The 24,583-nt window shown below is 36.8% G+C and overlaps 1 long non-coding RNA gene across 2 annotated transcripts in view; it reads right to left on the reverse strand.

Moving 5' to 3' along the window:
* Positions 1 to 14,366, reverse strand: part of LOC117285466 — a 16,336-nt gene extending 1,970 nt beyond the window's left edge. Inside the window, exons 1-2 of one of the 2 annotated variants that reach the window (XR_004516521.1) lie at positions 14,315 to 14,366; positions 1,221 to 1,306 (exon numbers count right to left, since the gene is read on the reverse strand). This is a non-coding gene — a long non-coding RNA (uncharacterized LOC117285466). Of the gene's footprint in view, positions 1 to 1,220; positions 1,307 to 3,284; positions 3,442 to 14,314 lie in introns of those variants that run through there. The other variant, XR_004516520.1, reaches the window with a different exon arrangement.
* Positions 14,367 to 24,583: the final 10,217 nt, after the last annotated feature.

Genomic DNA, 24,583 nt, shown 5'->3' on the forward strand with positions numbered 1-24,583 from the left:
TTTTATGTTTTTTTTTTTTTTTTTTTTTTTTTTTTTTTTCAGTAATGGTGCTGTAGTCTGGGTTTTCAAGAAAATAGATTTAATACAGGACACATAATTTATAGGACCGTTTTATAATATTCACCCAAAAAGACAGATGCAGAGAGTGCAAGAGATCTGCCCACATACTAGAGAGCCGAAGTATCCAGACAAGAGCCTGGATGTCCTATGAGTCCAGCTAATGGCCTAGAGCCTACGGCAATGTCTCATGCAAGTCCTTTTGGAGGATCTGTACCAGGAAGGCCCAAAGACCAGTGGTGGAAGCCAGGCAGCCCGAGCCAGCAGGGTGAAGAATTTTTGCCACCAGAATGAGGGATCTGCATTAGAGCCAGAGAGTGATGCTCAAGGGATCAGAACTTCCCTGAAGAATATAGCAGCCGTTCCCAGTGATAGAGAAAACCCGAGCTTCTCTGACAATGATGAGAACAGCCAAATTCACATCAGGAAAACCATTCATGGCAAGCTTCTCCAAGAAAGTCAACTGTTCTCTTACGCTCTTGGCAGTGTCCTCAGGCGGGCCTTCTGTGCCTAGAACCATGCTGATTCAGCTTGGCTGGGCGTTCCAAGTTGACATGAGTTAATCCACCACAAATAGGGACTGAACTCATGGCGTTCATGCTGAGCTACATCCTGCTGCTTTTTAATTTTTCATTTTGAGACACTTTCTAAGACGCTATATCGCCTATCATGGTACTTGTGATCCTCTTGCCTCAGTCCCAGAGTGCTGGGATTATAGACATGCGCCAATAATTTTTAATATTTTAATAAAATCATCCCCAAAGACAGTGCTAGATAAAAATTATGACAAAGTATGAAGTATAAAAGTCCATCCTCCTCTGAGTTATAAAAATGTAAAAAAGCATCATTGGATTAATTATGCAACTCATTATCAGAGCAGAAGTATAAACTAATGGGAGGAAAATAACGTAGTCTATCTATCCCAAGAACAATTATTTACTGTTCTGGGTCATGCATATCAAAGGTTTCTTGTGTTCACATCACTGATCAGAAGTTGACTATGTATCTAAGATATCAGAATTTTGCTCTAAAAGTCAAGAGAAAACAGAAGATCAGTTCTTGCTGTCTTTCCCAGTCTTAACTATGAATTCAATATTTCTTTAAGGCTGAAGGGTTTACTAGCTAAAGTTAGACACGTATTTTCAATAGAAGGGCAGCCAAACCTTGTCTGTCTCTCCCAGGCAGTATCTATCTTGTCCAGATGTGATGAAGCCAGTTTATCTCAGTCCAAGTCTCTCCTTTACTTCTACTGAGAAAGAAGAAATACAGCATTTGTTTGGATGAATTAGTAAGGCCATGAATCTGCACCCACACCATGCTAGGTGAGAGTGTGAGGGCCTCTCCCGTGTTCTGTGAATTCAGCAGGTCAGAGGAGGGAATACAGAGTGGAAGATGTGCACATTTTAAGGAGAAATTCCAGAAGAATACTCTTCATCCGAACAAATGCAGTGACATAGCAGCATTTTATGGCAGTGATTCAAGACAGGAACTCAGGTCAACACACTGGGCAGAAAGCTGGGAAATGGGTTTTTTTTGCGGGGGTGTGGTTTTTTATTCCAGAAGAATACTCTTCATCCGAACAAATGCAGTGACATAGCAGCATTTTATGGCAGTGATTCAAGACAGGAACTCAGGTCAACACACTGGGCAGAAAGCTGGGAAATGGGTTTTTTTTGCGGGGGGTTGTGGTTTTTTGTTTTTTTTTTTTTGCTTCTCCTTTCTTTCTTTTACCCAGCAACATCTATCTTGTGAAAATTTTTAAAAGTTTCCTCTTATAATGAGCCACCATATTTTTTGGCTTGAACAATGTAAAGGGCTCCCTCAAATAGAACCTATTTTGTCAAATCCAAGATAGACAAATGATTCAGTTTGAGAAAAAGCTAGATTCTTGTCAGTAGTTACGAGTCGGGTAGGAATGAGCAAGAAAATTTCCTGTGTTAGACATGCTTCCTGTTCTTAACGTCTTCCACTATTTTATTGTCTTCCTCTCTTGGATGTAGGCACCACGTTTCAAAACCTCCATGAAAGATCTACCTGGGGAGAAGACAACAGTGACCCCAGCACACTCTTATTCAAGCCCTTTAGACTCATAGCTGGAGGGATTTATATCAGAATGATTTATACTTTGAAAATCATCTTTATCTAATTTAGATGACACTTTGCATTTTTTAATCCATCCAGGAATAACTGGAGACTTTGGGGGCCACGGGGATGGAATGAATGCATGTTGTATTTGAGAAGCTGATTAGTTTTGGGGGTTTAAGGGCAGAATGCTATGAAGTTAATGTCCAAAGTTCACTTTGGAATTTAATTGCCATTGTAACCATATCAGGTGGTGGGAATTTCCAGAGGTGTTTAGGTCATACAGGTCTGAGTTCATGAATGGATAAAGCCAGCATCTTGGGAATGGGTTGGTGTTAAATTGATGAGTTCCAGTTTCTTTATATTCTCTTGCTTGCTCTCACCCTCTCACATTTGTTGTCTCTCCGAATGAACTCTGCCATCTTATGATGCAGCCTACAGGCAATTCCTGGACACTAGTGCCATGCTCTTGTACTTCACAGCTTAGAGAACTGTGGACTCTACAAATGATGCATCTGTATCAATTACCTGGTCCGTGATAATCTGTTATACCAGCAGGAAATAGACTAAAACCCTTCCTGTACTTGAACAAAAGAACTCCCTCTGCAGACATGTCAGGTTATGACAGCCCATGCCTCAAGATGGGACAGTGTGGGGAGGATATTCCTTCAGGGATATTCCTTGTTCTATCAAAGGAAAATGGGCTGTTTTGACCACCTGCAGGGGAAGAAGGGAAGAGGGAAGAAGTTTCCTGTTCACTGCAACACCTTAGCTGAGAATAAGGGTATCAGAATAATTAAGCCAGATAAAATGAAAAGGGATAGAGTGTTCTTAGCAAACTGAATTGGATATGGGTAAAGACCTGTATGATAAAGCACCACATTTTCAACACAAGTACAAAATTGCAGTAGGATAAGAAGAAAAACAAATCAGACATGAGGACTGAAATAAGAAACACAGGTGTATCTTGCAGTTCTGTTTGCCCACTTCCTAGCCTCTGGAGTTGTTCTGTCTTTCTATTCCTGGAAGTATGACTGGAAAGCATGATGTGTGTTTAATTTTTAAAAAAATTATAGTAAAAGAAATTGCCATTAGCCCCTTTAAATATACCCTCCTCACACACATGCACACTTCAATATACTTACTCTGTCATTCTTGCCTCTTCCTGAAACCATTGTGGAAGTCCTCTTTCAGGGATAGACGTCATGAATGGATTCAGAAGGTTTGCTTTCATGGTTGTGGTCATTTTGACTTTGGAGAAGAGCCAAAGTTTCCATGGTGCTAGATCTGTTGAACCAGGTGGATGATGTCACCCCGTAATATTTTTACAAGCCTGTTTTTGCATTTGGTAGTCTGCAGTACTTATGCATTCACCAAGACATTCTTGAAAGAGGACTTCCAGAACTACTTCAGAAAGTGGCAGGAATGGTGGGATCAGTGTGTTCACACTGAGAAGGAGTTTTTTAAGAGGGGTTAATGTCAACATAATATTACTGTAATAAATTTTTAAAATGTAAACATTTACTGAAATTTTAACCATCTTGTATCTGGAATACAAATTTTGTTTAAAGTAGCAGTAATCTCAGCTCAAAACAAAACCAAACAAAATGGCTAGACCCTTCAACCTACCCAGAGTAACTGCCACATGATTAAGAAGTTCTCGACAATAAGATATAACGGAAGTTATAGTTGCAAATTTTTGGCAGGCCTGACAAAGGTGGCATGCTCAGTAGTCATACACTTTGTCTCTCACTGGGCACTTTCTCATGGCAAACAGGTGGAATCCTCTGGTGGGTAGCATCTGCCAATTCAAGGTTTGGAAAGAGGCAAGATTCACCTTTTTTCCACCTCTTCCCTCTCCTCCCCTCTCAGTCAGCCCAGCTCCCCAGCCTTCTAGAGTTTTTTGCAGTCTGCTTAAAGGGTTTGCTTAGTGAGTAATCACAAAGATGGTCTGAGGAGCAGCTAATGCTACTGTCAAAGACGCTGATCCCGAGAGGCTCTTTTCCCCTCCTCTGTGCTTCTGCAGCTCATACTGACTGTGCCCTCAGAGCATCACAGACCCTTACCTATGACTTTTACTTCGGGAATCTGTAAGGGATTATCAGGAAATTCTTTTCCTATGCCTATACCATACAACCTTAAAACTTTTCTCAAAATGGCTTTTGATTTGAACATTATACAGAAATTAAAGAAGAAAATGCTAAAAGTATGAATAGTCACTAGATTTCCAGTTTTTGAAAGACTGTCAAAACATCTGTCTCCTCGCTCTTCCTTCTCCCATTAAATACATTGATAATTTTCTTTTTTTTAATTATTTCATTACTTGGCCTTAAGCAAACTTTGCCCTCTGAATTCTTCTTCTACCATCCAAATATTTATTCTACATCTCCGCTGACATAGTATTCTACTCTTCCCTAAATTTAAATATTGGGAATTTCCAGTGATTCATCTTCACATACCCCTTGTTAAACTTATGCTCATGTGACTCATGGTTTAAATATTATCTATATTTTGATAGTTCCCAAATTCGTACTATTAGCTTTGCTTCTTTGAATTTTCCCAAGAATCTTCAAGATAGTTCTACCCAGGTGTTCAGTAGACATATGGGATCTAGTAGATCCAAAATAGAACCTTCAAATATTTTTCCAAGTATCCCACCTCACTAATGGGCATCTCTTGCTCAGATGCTCAGTCTCTAGTCTCAGAATTCACCTTTAATTTTTGTCTTTCTCATAATATTCCACTTCTCTTCCAACTTTAGTGGCTCTGTATGATTCGAAACAGTTACTAGCACTCCTTTAGCTATCACCCAAATCCAAGCTTCCATTGTCTTGTACTTGAAACATTCCAACGGCCTTGTGACTGGTTTCCCCAGTGCTTTTACTCTTTTATGTAATGATTGGGTGGTAGTTTGAAGTTGCAAATCAAATTATGTCACTCTTTTGCTCAAAATCTGACAAAAGCATCCAACAACTTTTAGGAAGAAGTTCAAACTTGTAAACACGACAAAGTCTTGCCTGTTTCTTCAATTTTTAATCTTTGATGATTCTCACCTCTTGCCTCATCTAAAAGCTTTGCTGATTTTCTTGATATTCCTGAACTACTAGAGTATGTTCTTTCACCAGTGTTTTTTTTTTTTCATTTTTCTGCCTTTTTCAGCTCAGAATCTCCTGATCATCATCATCATATTCATATTCCCACTCTTCTATCTCCTGACCAGCATTATGTTCTCTGTCTCAATCTCTCCATCTCTTGCTATGTGTGTGTGTGTATGTGTGTGTGTGTGTATAGTTTTGAATAATATGAACTCTTTCTCCAGCTCTTAATATAAATATCTCCACAACTCTTTCTTTTATCATGATAACATTTTATTCATAACATATATCAGTGGCTGATAGTTTATATTTTTTTGATTTTCACAAAAGAATGTAGTGGTGCATGCCTGTAATTCCAGCTACTTCAAAGCCTGAAGCAGAATTATGTTTGAGGCCAGGCTGGGCAACTAATGAAGACAATGTCCCAAAGCAAAATATAAAAAAAGGCTAAGAGTGTAGCTCCATGGTAGAGTGATGTTGGGTTTGATTCCCAGTACCAACCAACCAACCAACAAACAAAGGAAAACTAGAGCAGACACGTTTTCCCCTCTAAACACAACCACCTAAATAGCAATAAATATTTATAAATTTGAATATATATATTTATATTTATCTTTTCTTGCACACAGGCACAGTCATAAAGTGCCAAGAGGTTAATAATGGTTATTATCTGAGATATTAAAGATTTTATCTAAAAGTACTCTGCATGTTTTTATTTCTATTTGTGTTACTGGGATTGAACCCAGAGCATCACGCTGATCTATATCCCAGCCCTTTAAAATTGTTATTTTTTTTTTCCTTTAAAAATTTTAAATTTTTGAGACAGAGTCTTGGCTGGAATTTGTGAGCCTCCTGCCTCAGCCACTCAAAGGGCTAGAAATGTGTGTACCACTGCACTTGGTTTTACTAATATTACTCTTCTATTATTTTTCTTGCTTTCGAAAGTGGTCTCTAGCATGTTTTCACGTTTATTCTGTTGCATGGCCATACAGACGTCTTATTGCTTCCCCCACTTTCTCCTTTTATTCTTTTCCTTCTCTTTCCCCTATTCCTACTTTCCCTCCTTCCCTTCCTTTTCCTCCTTTCATTTCTTTCTTCTTCCCTTCTTTACTTCTTTTATTCTTTTGTTCTTTCTTCTTTTGACCACCTCACAATATCATTTTTTTACATGTTAATCTGTTACCCCCCCCAACAGGATATAGTTTTCCACTACTACAGATCAGGCATGTTTTCATAATTGTTTTAGTACTGTATGGAAAAAGCTTGTACTCACTGCTTAAAGATAAGTTTTACCTTTATTTCATTATCTTTGCTTTAGAGAAAGGTTCTGTTGCAGAGGGGTTAACATTATGAGTTGTCAATCAAACCTGAGTTCCATTTCCAAGTGTGCTGTTCACTGTTCTGCAGCAGACAAACACTGACTTCTTGCAGCCTTGCTGACCACCTCACAGCAAGGCTGTGTAGAGCACCTGGGACAGTGCGTGCGTGTGAGGAGCCCAATGAACATCCACTGTTACCATTGCTGTAGTCTACCATGACTTCCAATTCCAAGGAATTGTTCCTTAGCACCTTTAATTACTCTAGCACCTGAATTTACTTTAAATTCATCTATTATTGTTATTTTAAGCTGTACCTGGTATCTGTCCTGATACATCCTGAACTGATGACCTGATATGTCCTGAAGGGCTGTCAATCACTTTCTTCTGAAGTTCTCTCTTATGAGAGCATTGTATTTGAACTAGAAAAACAAGAAAATGAGCACCTCCCTTCCTCACCATCTTCTAGCCTCCCTAACTCCATTCTTTCCTTCTTCCTCTTGGTCTTCCTGCTTTCCCAAGGTTTTAAATTTTTAACTTTTAAAAAAGTGTGCATTGAAGTTTTACTTAGCTTTGTTATTCCCTCCTCAGTGTATCTGCAGGACACAATTTTGGTTCCTAGTTTTGGGATTCTTGGTAGATGCTTCCTCAGATGCACTTGAAACTGTGATGAGACCAAAAATAAAAACATCATATTGGGAGTCAGATCATTTAGGATCAATTCTGAAGCTTTCCAGGGTATCATTTTTTTTTTTCTTTCAGTACTGGGAATTGAACTCAGGACCTGATGCTTGCGAGCCAGGAGCGGGGCCATTGAGCTAAATCCCCAGTCCCTCCAGGGTATCATCTGTGTGAGCCATTGAACCTCACAAAGCATCTGTTAATTTCTAATAAAAGATGGTAGAATGCAACGGATCTTGAAAGTTTCTTTCAATTTGAAAAAAAAAAAATGATCCTCAGAAGACAACGTATGTCCGCAGTTAGGCCACAGGACCTTAATTGTACTGTTCTGTGCTCTGAACCCCAAGGCAAGATGTCACCAATGCTGTTATGTCTATTCTGTAGAGCAAGTAAGTAGTGGCATTGCCTGATTGCACCATGGCAGGAAGCTGTACAGTGCCTCGATGAAGGAAAGGTGGGTCCATTATGTAGCTCACATATGAAAGTGTGTGAGAAATGGTAAAATCTTAAATCATTAAGCTGTTATGACTAGCAAATGTCCCTGTACAGGTTTCTTCCCTGCTAAGATAATGCTTGTGCTAAGAAGGAAAACTGATGATTTGCAAACAGTTTATTCATTTACAGCTACTTTAATGATTACCAAGATTATTCTTGATGCTAATTTTTAACTAGTGAGCTTGACATTGGTTTAAGCAGAACAGGGAACAATTTTAAAACACTTTTGTGGCTTAGTAATGGAATTAACTTCACAAAATTCGTATTTGAGATTTAAGATTCCTTTAACAGGGATTTTTTTTTCCTTTCTCTGCTTAGAAAGTGTTTCCATGCAGCAACTGTCCAGCTGAGCCTTGTGAGGTATATTTCTCCCATTGTGTCACAGAAACATAATTTAATCCATATTCAGAAAAAGTTTTTCTCCCTTTAGAAATTGTGTGGGTTGAAAAAGTCTCCATGCTGTCAAGAACTTCACTACTAATAAATGTTACCTGTATCAAGTCTTCTAATTATCTCTAAGATTTTAGATTTTACAGCCAACAATTTCAGTATTTTACCATCTGCCAAAGAATGTTTTTGGCAGAGTTCAGTAGAAAAATAGGCAATGTGGATAAAACTTGATTAATTAAATACTAAACCTATGTATTGAAACGATACTGTGAAATTTTGCTTAAGCCAAACCGAGATCTCATTTGGTACATTAGGTCCATGGCGAATTTAAACCCTTACCACAACTTGACTACTGAATATGTCAATCATGTCCAGGGAAATTAAAGAGGAAGAAAGGAATGTTTTCTGTGGCAGTTTATGCTTAATTATTTAAAAGTTAATTTATTCTTAAGTAACTTGTACTTTCAGGTTGGTTATTCAAGTATGGCAATAAAGAAAGCAAAAACATAGCTAATATATTTTAAAATTTTATGTTTGCTATAGAAAATGCCTGCATTGAAACCTGGTGTGATTTCTGTGATTCTTACTCATCTTCATCCATAGCAGGAGAGACTGCAAGAATAAGAAGCGTGGACCTCTGGAATCCTTTCAGATGGTTCATAGGAGGGTAAACCACTCATAAACAGAAGTGCTACATGCCTAATGTTTCACTGAAACGAGGCATTTAAATGCTGATGGAGCCCAGTATTCCTGTGTCACAAAGGCCCCAATTTATCATGGTAGTGAGGAATTGATGTAAGAGCCGATCTGGTGCGCGATCCTGGAAAGATCGGCACTGGGGCTCAGTTTCAGGAGTGTGAGTTCACGGGTGCCCTTGCGCCAAGTTCCACCTTCAGGACCTGGATTTGAACGTCAACTGTGCTGCTTCCTGTGTAGATCACGTGAACGGACTTGGTTTCTCCTCTCATGGGGGCCTCACATTCCGCCTCTCTAAAACGTAATAGCTGCCTCTGCAGACTGATTTAAAGATTAAATGAGCTAATATGTGAAACAGAACAATGCCTGGCATAGAATGAGCCCTCAACATGCATTTCCTGTAGCATACAACGTTATTTGTATTACCTGACCAAAAAATCCTATTAAGAAGAAATTCTTAAAAGCATTTTTCTATGCAGAGAGATATACACGGAAACATTTGTAACTGCATAAACATGGAAAAATTAGAAAGCCTGAACATAAAGGAAGGAAAACATAAATGATGGATAGTCATTTAATGGGATATTATGTGATATTATGCGTAAAATTTTAGTAACATGTACATTTACTTTTATGATGTTAGACAATAGAAATACAAGATCAGGGCAAGGGAAGCTTTCAGGAATAATTTTGGGAGTACTCCTTCCCTTTCCATTTCTTTGGAGACTTTGCGGAGTGTAGGTGTTAGAAATTTTCAGAAGTATTTGTAGAATTCCGCAGTGAGCCCATATAGACCTGGGCTTATTCTTGGTTGGTCATTTATTTATTACAGCTCTGAGTTCATTGCCTGTTATTGCATTTTTCAGAGTTTTAAAATTTTCTTGGTTCAAATTTGGTAATACATATGCATCTAGAAATCTATTCATTTCTTCTGAATTCTCCAATATTTTAGTGCACAGGTCTGGAAAGTAGTTGCTAATACTCTTTTTAATTTGAGCAGTACCTGTTGTGATTTCAAGTTTTTCATTACTGATTGCATTGATTTGGGTCTTTTCCTTTTTGCTTTGAATGTCTAAGGGTATGTCTGTTCCATTGAGTTTTTAGAAGAATTGAATCCTAGCTTCACTAATTATTTTTATTTTTATTTTTGGTCTCTATATAATTTCTGCCCTGATCTTTATAATTTCCTTTCTTTTGCTAGCTGTGGATTTAAATTGTTCTTGTTTTACTAGGACCCTCTGGTACATTTTTAGGTTATTTATTTCGGCTCACTTTATTTTGGTGACATGGGCATTCACAGCAATAAGCTTCTCTCTTAGGACTGCTTTCTTTGTGTCTCATAAGTTCTGGCATGTTGTACTAGCAATATTATTTAGTTTCAGAAACAGTTTTATCCTTTCTGTTGTTGTTGTTTTTTAAGACAAGGTCTCATTATGTAGTTGAGACTGACCTGGAACTCACTATGTAGCCCAGGCTGGTCTCAAACTCGCAGCGATCCTCCTGCCTCAGCCTCCCGTGTGCTGGGATTACAGGTGTGTGCCACCACACCCGGACAGAAACAGTTTTATCTTTTTTTTTTTTGTATCAGGGATCGAACTCAGGCCCTTGTGCTTGTGAAGCAGGCATCAGAACCACTGAGCTAAATCCCCGGCCCAGTTTTATCTTTTAATTGATTCTTTTCTATACTCTATTGATAATAATGTAATTTTAAATTTCCATGAATTTGCATTATTTTTGTTATTTCTTTGGTTGTTGATTTCTAACTTCATTGAGATATAGTATAGTAATATGCATGGTATAATTTCAATTCTTTTACATTTATTGAAGGCTGATTTATTGCTAGGATGTGATCTATCTTGGAGAAAGTTCCATGTACTGATGAAAAGAATGTATATTCTCTTTTCATTGCATAGAACCATCTACATACATATGTTTGAAGTTTTGTTCAACTTTGATATTTCTTTGTTGATTTTTTTGTCTAGTTGATCTATTTGTAATAGTGAAGTTTGTAGTTTCCCCTACTGTAATTATGTTTATATCTATCTGATCTTTTCTGTCTAGTAGTACTTGTTTTATGAAGTTGAATGCACCATTATTTGGTGCATAAATGGTAATAATTGTTACCTTTTCCTGATGGATTGTTCTCTTAACCAATACGTAGTGAGCTTCTCTGCTTCTTTTGATCAGTTTTGGTTTAAAGTCCACTCTGTCTGAATACAATGGTACCTTGGTTCGTGAATGCTTTTGTTTGGGAACAATTTGCTTCACAAACGAAAGTGTTAGGCAGAATTTTGTATTTGTTGAAAAACTCTGCATTGGGTAACAAACATGCCCCATCTTTCCTACACAAACATAGTGTGGCCAGATTTTCTAAAATTATAAAACAAAGTAAGTTTGTGATACAAGTTACCACTGTATAAAATAGCCACACCTGTTTGTTTTCAGGATCTGGTTACATGTAATATTGTTTTCCATTCTTTGATTTTTAGTACACGAGTTTCTTTTGTATTATATGTGCTTCTCATATACATCATAGTTTTGGATTTTGTTTCTTGATCCCTTCTGCCCTGTCTGTGTCTTTTGATTAGGAAACAGACCATTTACATTGAGATTTATTACTGATATGTACCGACTTACTCTTGTCATTGCATTATTTTCCTGTTGTTGATTCCCTACTTTCCCCTTCTGCTTAACTGCTAACTCTACCTGGGATATTCATTCTAGTAGACATTATGTCAATTTTAGTTTCACTATCTCTTTCTGTGGTATGCTTGAGAATTTTGTGGAGTGTTGGTTTGGTGGGCATGAATCTCTTTGGTACGCTTTATCATAAAATTTTTATTTCTCCATTAATTTTGAAAGATACTTTTGCAAGATAGTTCTTCCTGGGTTGGAAATTGTACTGGACAGGTTTGAAACACTTTACTCCGAGCTCTCCTACCCTTTAAATGTCATGTTCAGAAGTCTGGGTAATTATAACAGGATTTTTCCTTATAAGTGATTTTTTGCTTTTCTCCAACTGCTTTTAAGATTTTATTCTTGTGTTGGAATTCTGAGATTTTGATCTTAATGTATCATGGGGAAATTTGTTCCTGATTATGGCTTTTTTGGGTTCTATATCCCTCACTTGTATGTTAAATTCTCTTAGCTTATTTGGAATACTTTCAGCTATTATTTCAGTAAACAAGGTTTTATGCCATTATTGCCATCTTGTGAGTTTTCACTTATTCTAATTAATCTTTTATTAGTCTCCTCTGTATCATCTAGGAGCTGTTGGATTCAATTTTCATGATGTTTTGTTTTTTTAAATATATTTATCATTAATTGGTTGTGGACAACAGCCCTGTCTTTTGGTTCTGAAACTGTCCTTGCATGGGTCACTTCTTTTGCCATTACTTTCAAAAGAATTTTTAATCCCCTGAATTTAATTTGAAGCCCTCTTATGAACTCTAATTCTCTTCTGCATTGATCATGCATGTTTTGCATCATTTTACTTAGCTTTTTTGTCTTTTATTACTGTTTTATTTGGACTTGCTGGTGATTTTGTTTAATTGGGCCAATACCTTGTTAACATATATTCTGTGATCTTGCTAGTTGGCTTATTGGACTATTCTGTTATCTCTCCCAGTATCATATCAAATAATTTGGGTGTGAGGCTACTAGATACCTCCCTTTAGTGCCCATAGATCAGATTTATGGAAGTTGGGAGCATCCAGAGGCAATTTGTTAGCTTGCCTTTACATGTTTCTATTTTTGTTTGTCTGTCTATTTTGTGTTGAGGCTTGCGAGATTATTGCAGTGGAAATATTTTTTGCTCTAATATGGAGACTTCATCTTTTAATGTCCCCCTTTGAGTGGTGTCCTCTTAGTATGGCTCATTACTGGTATTTGCTTCTGTTACAGGATCCAAACCACCTCCATTTTTATGAGATGGAAAGTTGTAGCATTTTGACCCAGTACCAAGTTCTCTCAGAAATGGGGCAGAATATTCTTAAGGACCCTTTAGCAAACTGCTTATTGGCACCAAAAAAAACCCCAAAATCAACTAATAGCAATGGCTATGGCATTTCAGGTATTATATTAAAATCAGCATCAGTTATAGCATTAAATACAAACTGAATATGGTAAAATCTAAGGACTAATAAAGTAACAGACTTATCCATAGGAAAAAGACATATAATTACAGTATGAACACTAAGTTAAACCAAATATTGTCCTATTATTGATGTACAGTAAATTTCTACTAAATGGGACATCTATCTCTACTAACAATAGCACAGTATTATTCAACAGCAGTAGTGTAAAGTTAACTATCTAGAGATTCATAAGGTGTAGTGGTTGTGCTAGTAAAAATGAAACTTGAAAATTAACTGATGGGATATGAGAAGAAGGAAAGAAAGTATGATAGGTGGTCCAACTAAGAGTAAAAGAAAATGATGGTGGAGAATATTTGCTGAAAAGAACAACAAGAAAAAAAGAAAAATGATAAACAGCAAAAAAAAAGTTGTAAGAGAAAAAGAAAAAAGGCAAATAATAAATGAAAAGAGAAAGAAAATGGGAAAAACCCAAACCCTGAAAAAAATACTAAATAAAATAATACAAAACAATAAAAACAAAAAAGAATTGAGTAGAAGAAAACATTACTGTGTTATGGAGTGAGGGGTTTCTTCCCACTGTCTGCAGTTTTGACATCCAGCCAGATAGGATTTTCTATGCCTAGCTTTAGGACCTGTGAGTCTTTGAGGTTCTTCTTTTGCACTCGAGGTCTGTGTGTTTGTTCCTCCCCAAACAGTGGTTACAATTCATGCCAATGCATGTCCTTGGTTCTGTTGCTAAATGCGGAACATGATCATCCCTCTTTTCTATGCTGGTTGTAGACCACAAGGCAGTGATTCAGTTCGGTTGTTGGACTTAATATCCACAGCCATGGGTTCTAGTTTTTCCTTCTCATCCAGATGTTGTGTTCAGCTGGCCCCCAGACCATTGATTAGTATTTGCATGTGCTACCTCATGTTGTGATCCTTTTTGGGATGGTTCACTGCTACTTCATCTTGGAAAGGCTCTCTCATGTGGAGGAGATACTGCTCCTTCTGCAAGGGCCTGCTCTCTCATGTTGGGGGTGAGGTGGTGCTTTGGGTCAGTTCTCTCATCAACATGGTCATACTGATTGCATAAGCTCTTCACAAAACAAAACAAAACTACATGCTGAATGGTTATAGCTTCCTCACATCCAGAAAATGCAAACTACCTACTGACACAAAGTACATGGGCTGATTGGGATAGGAAGCACAAGAAGTGATTATAAGTGGCCACAAGGAAACTTTCAAAAGCTGTACGTATGTGTTCATTAACACAACTGGGGTGGTGGTTTCCAGGCTTTAAAGCCACTATCTGCTGTGTGGTCAGCACATGCTGTCCTGCCTCACTATTGTTTTCCTGAAAGTAAGACCTAACCAGAAGAAAAAAAAAATGACAGACCCAATCAGCCTATCTTTGCTCTACCTGCCATCACAGAGTAGCCATCCAGTAAGAGAACAATGAGGTCTAATCTTCTGTATGACATTGGCCATCACCATGGTAACAATCAGGTAGCGCTACTTCCAATTAGGTCCTTCTACTTAATGCTTATTTTGGGGGAAATATAGTATGTTATTCTACTGAATGCAATTAACCATTTGTTTGTACCTGAAAGCTACAACCCGCTATGGATCTAACACCACCACCTCAGGAGTTACACTTGGAAACAAACATATCTGTAAAGGAAAATTGTTGTGAAAAATGATGATATGATCAGTCCAGGAAAGAACAGCGTCCTAAAATTTCATAGCTAAGTGTAAATCCTCAGCACTGCATCTTCAGAGAAAATGTCCCCTTTATATGCAGAAGATCCCTAAGCACTGTGCCCACCACATGCAATGAGTCAGTGCACACATATTTAAAAGTGAAGATGTCACCAATGCCTAATATCATCAAAAGTTCTCCCAGTTTTGCTGTTTCTAAATAGCACACCGAATCAGGCAAGATGGTATGTGACTAATCCCAACACTCTGAGCGGCTGAGGGAAGATCACAATGTGGGCCCAATCTGATTAATTTTGTAATTTAGGGAGATGCTTAGTGCTGAGGCTGTAACTGATGCAGTATACAAGACCCAGTATTGGAAAAGTAGAAAAACTAATAGATGATACATAGATCAAAAGGTTCGTGGATACTGAGATAAAAAATAGTAAAATAATTAAGTAGCCACTGATTTATTTAGTACAAAGAAAAAGATGGGGCATAGATTTTCTTATGACGAGGGACTCTGATTGTGGAACCCCAAGACATGACATCACTTCCTTGGCAACCCATTCAAACAGAACTTGGAATCCTTGTTAATAACAGTTTCCTGAGCTCACCTGGCTGGAGACAGTGAATAGCGAATATGCTAAGATGCTTCCCCACTTTGTGAGGCCACAGCCTCAGGACTTCAGGCACGGAAAACATCTGTGAAAGATTTAGAAGACAGTTGACTCCATGCAGACACTGCAGGCCACGAATCAGAAGACATCACAGACTCCCAAAGGAAGGTCTCCCCAGGACTGACCTCTAGTGATGTGGAGAAACTAAGGTACTCATGTGAAGTCTCACTCAGCTCACATACTAATGTCATTGAAATTCAAAAGATTCCAGGGCAAGTCTTGCAAGGCCTAGAGATACTCAGTAGCTGTGGGCAGGTCTCCCCAGCACCCCCCGTAACCCCCGCAAAAGTTAGAGAGACAAAGAAGCCAAGGGAGGGAAAGTGAAGTCACACCCAGTAGTCCCCGAGAAACACCCAGAAGTCTAGTGCTCATCCACCCTGGTCCAGTCACCACTGGAAATTACGTGGCAGAGCTATGGTGAAATCCAGGCCATGTGATCAATGCAGGCAGTCAGGCTGTACTCACTCATCAAACCCTTGGTGCCAGTTTTCCTAGGAGGCCAACCCTACTGTGGTACCTTCTTCCCAAGCATCTCCACCATCCACACCTCTGCCAGAAAGGCCCTGATTATGGGAAGAGACACCATGATAACCCATTTTGGGACTTCTTTCTCTTTCGAGGGCCCTTTGCAATGAAGTTCAAGATGTGTTCCTCTGACAATAAACAGCTTTTCACCATGAAATAGGTAGATGAGGAAGGAGACCTGTGTTCTCTGTCATCTCATTTGGAGTTAGGAGAACACTTTAGGCTTTCTGAGCTAAACAAGGATTCTGAACTCTCAACTCATGGATCACCTTCTGTACCAGAACTTACTAAAATGCCTTGTCCAGAAAATAAATCCATCTGCTGCAGAGATGCAGGCCTCTAGAGAAAGCTTTATCATGTAGATGGCCATACTTTTCCAGTTCAGCATTTCTGCAGGTGTGCTCATTGTGCTGTCTTGCTCAGATCCTATAAGAGGACCTGGACACCACATACATAAGTGTATCAACTGTAACCTCTTGGGTCACAAGAAATGCCACAAACTTTTTACAGTTGAATGTGGGCAATATTTTTTGCCACCAGAACCCATGATGCCAATGGATCAGTCATTTATGGCTTCAGACCCTGCACAGATATTAATCCCATATAATCCTTCACGTCACAAGCAAGTTGGTGAAGACAAGGAGACAGTGAACATCAGGAAAAGTGGCAAAACTTCATCTAGTTTAGGTCTTCTGGACTTCGATTTGTTCTAGGTAACAGGGAGAGGAAGTTACAGGAAGGCACTTTGGCTCAATAAAACGAAAAAACAAAAAAACAAAACAGTGTATTTATACAGTGAATGTGAAAAAAGAGCTCAACAATGTTGATCAGTACAGATAGAGAAGCATGTTTTGGAGCAGGCATCTAATCATCCTTTTCTGGTTGGGCTGTGTTCTTGTTTTGAGACTGTTCCTCGTTCTAGACTTTGTAAATGGAGGAGATCTAATGTTTCATATGCAGCAACAGAGAATACTTCCTGAAGAACATGCCAGGTTTTACTCTGCAGAAATCAGTTTAGCATTCAATTGTCTTCATCAGTGATGGATACTTTATAGAAATTTGAAATTGGACCATTTATTACTAGACATCAAACTCATTGATTATCAGGTGTGTAAGGAAGGACTACAGCCAGGAGATATGACAACAGTTTTTATGGAACTCCTAATTACCTTACTCTAGAAATTTTCTGTTTGTTTGTTTGTTTGTCTTTGTTTTTGGTACTGGGAATTGAACTCTGGACCTTGAGTTTGCAAAGCAGGCAGTGGCATCACTGAGCTAAATCCTTGGCCCTGCTCTAGAAATTTTAAGAGGAAAAGATTGTGGTTTCAGTGTAGACTGGTGTACTCTTAGACTGCTAATGTTGGAGATGACGGTTGGAGAGACTCCATTTCCTTTTGTTGAGGGCGCTGATAACCCCGATCAAAACTCAAACAATCATCTCTTGAAAGTTATTTTGGAAATAAAAATTCACATACCAAGTTGTCTGTCTGAAAAAGCTGCAAGTGTCCCGAAGAGTTTTCTGAACAAGACCCAAAGGGATGATCAGGTTTTGTTAATATTTAGAGGCATCCATTCTTTCAAACTGCTGACTGGAATGTGATGGGATGAATGTGGGAGGTGCCTCCCATTAAACCAAATATTTCTGGAGAGTTTGATTTGTATCCTCAGTTTACTAATGAACCTGTCCAGCTCAATCCGGGTGATAATGACGCCGTGAGAGAGACTGAGGGATGTGAATTTGCAGGTTTTGAGTATATCAATTGAATCGTCTTTCCATATATGAAGAAGAATGCATGTGGTCCTCATTTTTCAACTATGCAACTTGATTATGTTGCCATTTAATGGATGGAAAAACTTCTTACAAGCCTAGATTCAATTAACTATTTTGTAATTGCCTGGAAGCTAATTTTAATTTCTTTTTGTATATATATTTAGATGTAATACTTGATTCTTATAGTCTATAGTAGAGAATATTAAATTTTTTGTTGTTGATGGAGTTGCTGTTTCTGATTTGACTTAAATAACAATGAGGCAACAGCTTGTTAACCAAATTTGTAAACACATTCCATTTGTTGAGTGGAGACAGAATGTATAATATTTTTCTTGTTATTTACAGTACAGGAAGATATTTTTTTCTTTTAAGTATAGTGTGTTAACTATGCTTGTTTTTCTTCAAACTATATTACATGTACTTTTGGGTCCTAGTATGTAGTTTTCAGGAAAAAAAAAAACAAAAAAAACAATAACAATTTTAAAACAATTGCAGAAAAACACACATATATAAAGTTCTATTTCCTTAGTAAAGCTATTTTTTATTTAGTAGGATAACATATGAAATATATAGAATTCATTTCATGGGCAGAATTCTCTGAATTTTTTAATTAAAATTAGTGCTTAGCAATATATTATTTAAAGAGTTGCCAGATATAGCATTCCTCTGATTAAATATCATTTTTTTGCAAAGGACGTAAAACAACCATTGTCATCTAAATAAGTTACAATGATACAATCTTAGTAAAATTTAACTTTAGGTAAGCCATCTAGTGTTAAATTTAGAATGATTTAAAATTTTTAGGCATTTAATAAATTATATTTTTATTTATTGATGTTCTATTTCATTGGAAATATAACTTTTCCAAAGCTCGTAGATGTATATTGTCTTTTCTTCAAATAACTAAGTTTGAAAGTAATGAAAACATCAAAGAAAAATGTTTATAAGACATTCACAGGTTCATTTGTAAAGTATATATGTTTCTCCTAATGCCTAGAACTTGTACTAAAACAAAAAGCAGTACTCACAATATAAACTTATAGAGAATTTTGACAGGTCAGAAATATGTTTATGATTTTCTTTTGAGTGTTGCTCTTTCCCATAGGGATTACAGCATGTAGAATAATCACAGAGTGAGTTTGTTTAAAATGTTTATTACCAATCCCACATTATTAGGATTCTTTTGAGCCTTTGGACCTCATTTTGAGAAACACTTTCAAGATACTCTTTTATCCTCCACTTAAATAGTAGAAAATATATTTATTGTATAATATTTTAAGATGGTATAAGCAGCAATTTACAATTTGATGAACATTTTTGAATAAATTTTAAATGAATGACTTCGTTAGGTCTCTTCCCTGTTTCCCCCAAGAAAATCTCATTAGTTTTCTACTATGACATACAAATGATGAGCATTTTTCTTTGATGAGGTATGAACATTTATTCAGGGTGGTCTTTTATTTTTAAATTTTTGAATAGTAAGATTTACTGTGTATATTTTATGCACAATTTCATTACAAATGTGTTTTAAACTGTTCTATTCTTTGCAGTCTTTAAGTGTCATGCAAGTTCTTTTCATATTACGTAGAAGTTCTCTCAAAATACTTACAGGGGAACAAGGCAGTTTACAATCAGAATAGTTGACATTTTGGTGCTCCGGGAAATCATTTATTTTGCATAACCTGGTGGTCAGATCATTTTATGCATCTGCAGCCTGGCTTGAATTTCAAGAACCTGGTTCAATGCCAATACATTTACTTTATAAATTTGTTTTGTTTTAACTTTTGTCATGTAGAATGCTGCTTTGGTCATCATAATGTAATCTGTATTTCTGTACCTTCTTCTTTGTGGTAAAAACCTTTAACTAAAACATTTAATACATATAAAAAAAACCTTGTCTTCCCTACTGATCACATCCCCTTGCATTTCTGTAAGAGGTAGTCATTATCCAAAAACATTTCATTCATTATTCCCATGTTTTTCTTTATTGTCTTCAAAATATCTACATGTGTGCCCTTAAAAGGGTTATGTAATTCATTGATTGTGGCTTCATAGAAATGTAGTATATACATTTACACAGTGAATTTGTTACTTATTTTCTCCGTTCTGTATTGTGTGTGTGAGATTCATGCATATTGACACATTTCAGTATGCTTCATTTCTTATGCCCCATACCTAATCTATTTGGAACGTAGAAAGTGCCAGCTATGATGAATATGTAGAATAAAAGGAACTCTTATTGTATTGGACCACAAGCTGTAGGTCTGTGCTATCTCAGGTAGATATATGCATTCATGTTTTTGCTCTTGCAAAGACGTCAGCTATTAACATTCTTACACATGCCTATTTGTGCATAATTGCATGAATTTTCCTAGAGTCTGTTACCTAGGAATGCAATTGCTATTTCTTACGGTACTATGTCTTATAGATCTTACTGTTGGGAAAATATATAAGAATTCCTTTTGTTGTGCATATTCATCAATGGTTGGCACTTTTCTATGTTTCAAAAACTTTATGACAATCTGTTAGATCTTATTTTTTTGTAGCATTTTGTGCTAATCAATTGGAAGTGTTCAAGCTAATAATGAATTTGCACAAATGGCCTCATTAGCTGGCATTTTTATCTTTTTTAAGGTTTTTTGAATAGTTTACTTTATTTATGCAAATTAACAGCAGGAAGAATTCAGAGCCTCTTTGGCCTGTGGATTATCTTCTGTTTTATAAGTGGAAAAAATCTGCTGAGTTCACTCTAAGGAACTCATTACAAAGGCACACTTTGTAAACAACTTGAACTGTCCAGTGGAATATATACAAGCTAATAATACAAATCTTTGCTTTGTAAGATTGTAAATTCTCAGGTTTCAAAAATTTTTTTATCATCGTGATTCACAGTTGTGAGAAAAGTAATAATGATGAAAAGTTTACCCTGACATAAATTTTTCTTGATTACACAGCATCCGTTTCATTTTTTTTGTTTTGTTTTGTTTTTATTTTTTTTTATTGAGTTTATTGGTACATTTAGGGATACAGTACAGTTACATTCATTGTTGGGATCATGTACCTTTACATGGCAAGTCTTGATTCTCATTTTTTTCCCCTTACCTCTGCCCTCCCTTCACCCCCTCCTCCCCTCCCCATCTACAAACACTTTATTTTCATCTTTTCATTCTCTCACATTTTTTTCTTTTCCCTTTTTGTTCTTCCCCTATGTATCACACCTTCCCTACACCTTTAGCTCCTTTCCTCCCATTTCTAAATGCCAGTAATCTTATTAGAATCTTATGCATTGTTGCAGAATATTCACACCAGGGAAACTATTTGGTATTTACACATGTGGGACTTATCTGATGTTTCTTGGAACCATTGTTTACTATTTTCATTCCATGTGGTTTGAGCAGACCAACCCAGCCCTGGGTTTTATGGGTGGATGTAGAATTCAGACCTTGTCAATCAGCACAGCCTGTCTCCTTGACCACACCAATTCATTCAGGAGTGTTTGTGTGATTCACAGTTGGACCAGTGATAACTCATTCCTAGGAATTTTACTAAATTGTGGAGGAGGACAAATTCTCTTTACTGAGGTGCGTTAGCTCTGTAGATTAAAAACACTTCAAATGATCAGGGTCTACCACAATGAAGGAACCCGTGAGAGAACGAAGGCCGTGCAAAGGAAGCAGGGCCAAAAGACCAAGAGACTTGAGTCCTGATGACAGTGTTGGAGCCCCAGGAGCCCGCTGTACCTGCTGCTGGTATATATCCTGGACTTTTCAGTTATGAGAAATAACTTATTGCTTAAGTTTTTGAACGAAGAATAGTAAGAGTACTGCTTTCTCATGGGCTGCTGCTACAACTTTCTAAGAAAATTTTCTCAGTAGTACCCCACCCCCGTTAGCCAGAGGTGAGCTCTTTAAAATTAATTTTGTAATTTTCTCATCATTTCATCTATTGTTCAAACCTTTACTTTCCTGTTTTCTTTGTATTTTGAGGGTCTTTTCTCTAATTTTTAACAGAGTTGTTTCTTGTTTGGGGGGTTATATATTCTCACACTTTAATTTCTCAGAGTTTTTCTTGCCTTTCAAGTATTCATTTTTAATAGCTGCTTTTCTAGCTTCACGCATAAATATATTTTGTTATGTGTCATGGGCATTTTTTTCTGTTCTCTCCACTGCTCCTGTTTCTCTCTCCCTCTCTCCATCTCTCCCTCTCTCCCCTCCACCCTCCCTCCCTTCCTCTCTCCCTCTCTCTCCCCCTACCTCCCCCTCTTTCTCTGGGTGTTTGGATTGCTTGTGTTTAGGTATCTGACTTCCATGTTGGAAGCTTTCCACAAATGTCTCATAATATTAGCTCTAGTTTCATATTCAAGGCTAAATCATAAATAGGCTAGTTTGATATTTTATTTGAATGTAGGACCAGCAATGTCGAATAATAAAAGCATAAGTTCGTTTTCATCAGAAGACTAACCTTAATAAGAGTAAATCTCATTTTGGTGCTTTCAGATATTTTTGAAAGTTATCTTTTAACTTTCTCTCTAGTGGCTACAACTCAATTGTTTATTTCTTCCATGCTGTCCAATAGAACTGATGATGTATCCTCTATCTGCACAGTTAATACAGTTACAACTTGTGTGGTGGTTCCGCAAGTGAGGAGTTGAACTTTTATTACTAACATTAAAACAGAGTTTTAACTTAATTCTTAGCTGCTACCATATTAGACAACACAGTTCTGGAATTCAACAGGATATAGGTGGCTAGGAAGTTCCACGGGTGATTTAATGAACTTCCCTAACCCTTCATTTATTTGAGTACCCAACACAAATGACCAGTTTTTTTTTTCTTTTTATTGAGTTTATTGGTACATTCTAGGTATACAGTACAGTTGCATTCATTACTGGGATCTTGTGCCTTTACATGACAGGTCTTGGTTCTCATTTTTTTCCCTTGTCCCTGCCCTCCCTTCACCCCCTCCTCCCCTCCCCATTTATAAACACTTTATTTCCATTTTTACATTTTCTCATATTTTTTCTTTTCCCTAATTCCCTTTCCCCTACCCTTCCCACTTTCCCTGTTTTTTAAAATCTTTTAGTCTTGAATATATCTGAAGACTATTCCTTGTGTAACTTTTCCAAAGCTTTTCATCATATATTGCATTTTCTCCAAACAATTAACTCAAAAAGTAATGAAAACATCAAATAAAAAATTTATATATATGAACATGTTTATTTGAGAGGTAAGTATGGTTGTTAAAATGAAAATAGCATGACCTATCATTCCTGGACTATTTATTACTGAAATGTTACAGGAAAGAGAATTTAATATACTTTACACCATTTTTTTTACCTGGGCATTTGATTTGATTTATTATCTAGTACCCTAAGGAATATTCAGATAGGAAGTATGGATTTGCATATAAGCATGTACGTTTGAAATTTTCGGAACACATTATGATCTGATATATCTCCTCGTATTTAGCAAGACAAAAATTAATTCTAAATGGGCTGCTAGTTGCCAGTGCTTCTGACTTTATATTAGCAAGTTATCTCTTTCCTTTTATTTCCCTTGATCCTAGTAACACCAAAATAAATAAATAAAAGATACCAGCTTTAACTCATTCAGGCTACTGGAAAAGGCTATCAAAACATGAATGACTTCTTGCTTTTCACAATGAATTACTGTATGTTTTAAAAGAATATATATATTTGATGAACATTAATATCATTATATTTTTCTGTAATCCTTACAAATCCTTTGTGATACATGTTAGTATGATTCTTAGTTTATTATTCTAAAGCACAGAGGCTAAATAACATCTGGGGTTAGAATCCAACCAATCTGAACTAATATTCTGGGCTTTTAACCACTACTCCCTACCCTTCTGTGACCTTGAGTGTACTCCAAAGACTTACAGTAGAAGCCTCATTTTCAGGAAAAGGAAATAGTGATGCATCAGATTATAAAGCAAATGCTAAGGAGAGTGGTTACAAGAATCCTGGAAACATGTAGACTTCTGTCTAAATTTGGGGAGAAATCTCCTTACAGATGAATAAAAAGAGGGAAAGGCACAAAAGCACATGCATTATTATTTAGGAGTTTTGTTAAAATTGAATTTAAGGATGATACTGCTTGGCTTCTCTTCCAAAGAGATGGTAAATAAAATCAGATCTCAATTAAAAGTTAACAATTCCAATCAACCTTCAGAAAGTTGATCAGATGATCAACTCAGTACAGATGATCAGATTTATGTTTTTTTTCACATCTCTATTTCCTTTGTTTCATTTTTCTATAATGTGGAGAAATAAAAGGTAATAGGTTTTAAGGAGCTTTTTGTTTGATTCATTGTTGTTGCTGAAGATCAAACTCAGTGCCTCATATATAGGCAAACTGCCATTGAGTTGCGCACCCAGCAGCTGCTTATGTTAGTTTTAAATGAGTTATTTGCATGAATGAATTAAGATCTGGTCAATGTAGAAAGGAAACATAAAACATGAAAGCTGGGAGAAATCTATAAAATCATCTACGTAACTTCTCTCCATGGATAAGGAAATATTTAAAGTTCACAATGGTGAAATGACAGTCATATGAATGTAGATATTAATTTTCTATTGTAGCCTACCTTATTAAAATGAATACATTGAACTGTTTACTGCCTTATGTATATGTGATGAACCAGGGTATGAAATGATTCATTAAAATTGGGAATTCTCTTTTTTCTTACTCTGTGGGACTATATTACTAAGTCTTTGAGGGAAAATATTATGGCAGATGCTGGAGAACCATATTGATATTTTAGAGAGACAGATTTTCATTTGTTTTGAGGGAATAGAATAAAAGTCTTCTTAATTACCCGGACTAATATTTTTGTGTTAGTGTTTGAAGTCAATAATATACAAGTCTCAATGGCAGACAGGAGAGTAACTACTGAGCTTACAGTCACAGACTAATTTGAAGAGGCATCACCTCAGAAGAAAACAATGGTATCATGTGTATTTGAATTTGTAAATTTGCTCTGATATGTATGC

Source organism: Fukomys damarensis, unplaced genomic scaffold, assembly GCF_012274545.1.
Source record: "Fukomys damarensis isolate Sample0158 unplaced genomic scaffold, DMR_v1.0_HiC HiC_scaffold_10, whole genome shotgun sequence".
Taxonomy (NCBI): Eukaryota; Metazoa; Chordata; class Mammalia; order Rodentia; family Bathyergidae; genus Fukomys; species Fukomys damarensis.